This window comes from Drosophila santomea, chromosome 2R (assembly GCF_016746245.2).
Source record: "Drosophila santomea strain STO CAGO 1482 chromosome 2R, Prin_Dsan_1.1, whole genome shotgun sequence".
Lineage (NCBI taxonomy): Eukaryota > Metazoa > Arthropoda > Insecta > Diptera > Drosophilidae > Drosophila > Drosophila santomea.
The window spans coordinates 3,142,826-3,147,083 of record NC_053017.2 but is presented as its reverse complement, the minus strand read 5'-3'; the positions used below and the strand labels follow the sequence as shown (position 1 = coordinate 3,147,083).

The 4,258-nt window shown below is 36.1% G+C and overlaps 2 long non-coding RNA genes across 2 annotated transcripts; one reads left to right on the top strand and one right to left on the bottom strand.

The window, feature by feature from the left end:
* Positions 1-268: 268 nt before the first annotated feature.
* Positions 269-1,004, top strand: LOC120446541. The gene is made up of 3 exons (XR_005615857.1): positions 269-424; positions 504-836; positions 916-1,004. It is a non-coding gene; the product is annotated as an uncharacterized LOC120446541 (long non-coding RNA).
* Positions 1,005-2,925: 1,921 nt separating this feature from the next.
* Positions 2,926-3,587, bottom strand: LOC120445561. The gene is made up of 3 exons (XR_005615759.2): positions 3,388-3,587; positions 3,050-3,207; positions 2,926-2,983 (listed from the first exon to the last, which is right to left on the bottom strand). It is a non-coding gene; the product is annotated as an uncharacterized LOC120445561 (long non-coding RNA).
* Positions 3,588-4,258: the final 671 nt, after the last annotated feature.

Here is a 4,258-nt window from a genome sequence, read left to right as displayed (position 1 = left end):
ATTGAAAAATCTATAAAAATAACCCGAAAATGAAAATTATTAGTGATGCTATTTTATTTCACCTTAAAATCCTTAAAAAAGAAATAAAATTTCCCCGAAAATATACACCCAACAGAAAAAAACAAGAGAGAACGCTATAGTCGAGTTCCCCGACTATCTGATACCCGTTACTCAGCTAGTGGAAGTGCGGAAGAGTCTTCAACACTGACAGCTTTTGGCAAATCGATAGAAATTTACAATACCAATACAAAAATGAAAAAATATCAAAATCGCTTCCTTCTGCCTGTTACACACTTTTCAACGAATCTGGTATACCCTTTTACTCTACGAGTAACGGGTATATTTACGGCTTTTATTGAGAGGTCAAGTGACGACACTTTAGACGATAGCAAGCAAGAGAAAGGAAAGGGCGCAGGAAAACGCCGTAAGGATGCTTTATGCAAAAATTACTTTTAATTTAATTTTTTCACGTTTAATATTTGCTCTCGCATTTTTTGATCAAGCTGAAAATCATAAACCGGAGCAGGGCAAGGCCGCAAATGCGGATGCAGATGAGAACGGGCATTAAAAAATAAATAAGAGTAATTAAATTTCGTAGCAAACATGACGAGATAATGGACCGGAGCCATTAGCAGAACGCCGAGACAGGGCTGACGGTCAGTCAGGACACCGAAAGATGACGAAAGCAAAGTCCTTTCATCCCCAAGGACGGAGCCAACGGTGTGATGGAGCAGCTGCCGCCTGGAGCACAACCCACCCCCTGTCCACGTCGTCATATATCACGGAACCAAGTAGCAGAAGCTCCTCGTAATGTCCTGTGCATTTTTCAAGCAAACGTACGTCACGACAAAACTCTTTTCCTGCTCACGGACCCCATTCCCATTGGCACATCTGTATCTCTTGATTTTTCCTCAGCTCGGTAGCCTTGTCGTCCGAAAGTTGAAAACAGTATCGCATCATTTTTGAAGACCTTTTGCGGGAGCGGAGGGCTTCAGAAACGGAACGCAAGAGTGACGAGAAGCGCCGGCTCCAAGAAGCAGTGCTGAGTGTCAGGGCATCAATAAAATATATTCTCTGCCATCAATAGTCCGAAAGGCGAAACATTTTGAGACGATGGATGGTTGGGTTCTCAATCAGTTCGATTTTTGAATACGCTTGTACATATTTGTAACTATGTTTATGGTTTGACTCCCTCTAAGAAGAGTAAGCGACTTAGACACTATTTGACTCGTCAATTTAAAATTTTATGCTAATTAAATAGTGGTTATGTCATACTTCTTCAGCATTTAATATAATATTTGAATATAATACGGAGGTTGTTAGATTAACTGTAAAGAAAAATAATTTTATACGAAATTGATATATGGACTGCTTTATTATTTACTCTACGAGTAAACACCTTATTAAATCTTAAGGAATAGGGAATAGCCTTCATTATTACCCTTACCCAAACATCAAACGAAATAGTGAGCTACTTTTTGCAATCGAAATTTTTTAAAAAATAAATACAACTATAAAGGCCATCAGCTATGCTGAGATGTGCAGGAAAAAATCGGCAGATATACGGACAAGTTTCCAATGCAAGATGACAGCTCATTCGTCAAATCATACAAAGAAAAATTTGAACTCTTCATCAGCTTTTTGGGTCGAGGTAGCATCCTGCACAACGTCCTTTGTCTGTTCTATGCCAGCGCCCTTTGGCCGTTGGGCAAGTTGATGTTGACGTTTCAATATTGATGCAATGTGCTCCACGACCGAGTTTGTCCCCCGCCGGTCGATGGCTATATATGTATAACATATTTCATCGGTCATGTATGTTGCCAATTCTCTGACTGACATAAAAAATAACAAAGCAACAAAAAGGATATCGTTGGGCTCGAATAAACAACGCGATGCAATGTCCAGCGTGAAGACTATGACGCTTGCATCGCTGCGCTTCCTGGCAACAAGCGGAAGCTTCATAGTCCATCGTCGAGCGCCTTGGCATGTCCTTGGATATACTCGTACCACTGGCGAAGCCAATCTTCTGCAGCTGTCGTCCTCCAGAATAGATGGATAGATGTGTGTGGGGCTGGGTCTCAGAGAGGCGCAGTTTGGACTCAGGCTCTAGCTCAATAATGTCCGACTCGATGAAGTGGGCGGAGGTGCTCAGCGCGATGGATAGGTCGCTAGCTCAAACGTTTAAATCTATAAGAAGCCAAAATAAAGACAGAATTAAGGTCTTTTAAACAGGACAAGTCTAAAACTAACATTTATTTATAAGGGCTTAAATAATTTTTTTTTAAATTAATTTAAAGGTAACGTATCTTACAAAAAGAAAGAAAATAAAGGTGTGTATTTTAATATTCGTGACTCTGCCAATACTATGATTTTCTTTTAGGGGATTTTGTTACTATTAGTAAAAGGACTTTATGGTCAGTATGAGTCAACTTTCGCCTCATATCTACACTCAGGGAAAAATTAACGCTTTTCGATATCAAATCAAGAACGAACCGCATCGAAAGTACGGTAAACTCGAATTTTTTTGATTCAAGGACAAACATTTTAATTCAAGAACGAATAATTTGAGACCGAAATTATGAATTTGAGAACGAACGTTCTGGATCCAAGTACAATAAATGTACTGCTTTAAGTATGGGAAATACTTAAAATAAATATTAAAAATACTTGACCCAAACTCGTCAAATTTTAATATGTGCATTATAAATTCACGGTTTAAATTGTACAAATTTAAAACTGAAGTATGAGTATTTTTATTTCAGAGCAAACACTTTTGTTTTAAGAACGAATCATATTTATTGTTTATTTACACGACTTTAATAGTTTTGTTATTCTTATTTTATATATAGTAAATGTATACATAAAAACTTCCATAATTTTTTTCATAAAAATTAAATTGTTACACTTTTCTTAAAGTTCTTACAGCTAAACATATTTAACGAAACGCGGTGTCAAGCAAAATAACAAATAGAGTCCTGGGTATCTATCAAAACGAAGAAAGCCAAATATATTAATAAGTAAATAGAAATTTTGTTATTAGTTATATTACCTTCATTTATTGCCGGCTGTGCTTCGGTAAGCTGTTGCCTGCTGAGATGGTTTTTAATCTTCCTATCGTAAAAAGGAAACACTGCGCTTCAGGTCGTCCTATTTAAAAACCAATGCATGCTCATTCTCTGGGCGTATTTCCCAGAAGTCAATTTTTAACTGTAAATATTACACATTAATTTATAGATTTATTTCTTTTAGAAGTAACATTTGGCAACACAAAAGTTTTATACACATGCATGCATACGCATATACATATGCGTGCATGCAAACACGTGCATAGGCCACCGACTTTTTATGTATGTATATTACATACTTTATTTAAAGATTTCTACTTACCCTGCACACCGTGCCCATTTTCACATTATTCTTCAATTATTTCACTTAATTCACTTTGTACTTGTTACTCCAGGAACTTTTTGACACTAAATGAGCGCCGTGTTGCAATCGATTATCGAAAAAACATATGTTTCTTCAACAACACAGAAATGTATGTAATCGATATAAACAAGTGTAAGAAGTCGAATGGCTGGAGATTTTTCGATCGCATAAATTTTAGTTTAAACTTCTTATATTTTTGTGTATATTCTTTTAAAATTGGCCGCATAAAATGATCAAGGAATATACATAAATGAGAAAAGATAAACCTTTGTTTTCCATGAGTATCAATAATATCGCTTTTGAAATGTGTAATTCGAGTACAACTAGTACTTATTCCAAGAACGGTTGTCTTAAAAATTTTAAGTACGACACAGTACATTTTTAAGAACGTTCGTTCTCAAATTATTCGTTCTTCAGTTTTCTGAGTGTATATGCACATTAATTTTTTTCAATCAAAAAAGCCGCCAATAACCCCTACCCCACACTTTTTCAATTTATTTTTTTTTAATTATTTTTGTATCGTAATCCCAAAAAAAATTTTAAAATTTCTCCTAAGCACTTCCATAAGCTGAGTAACCTAATTGTAGGGGAACCTTACTATAGCGTTCTCTCTTGTTTTTATTTGTATTTTAACGAATCCTTATTCTACCTGTAAATAAAAAAATTACAAATTCAGCTAAGTCACAAACACCATCGTTTCGATATCTAGTCTCAGTCTTCAAAGCAATCGACTATATACAAAAAGAGCACAGTCGAAAATGAAATCTGTTCTCATCTTTAACGGGATGGCTCTCACCCATCCATTCTTCGGAGCCCGTCCTTTGCCCGA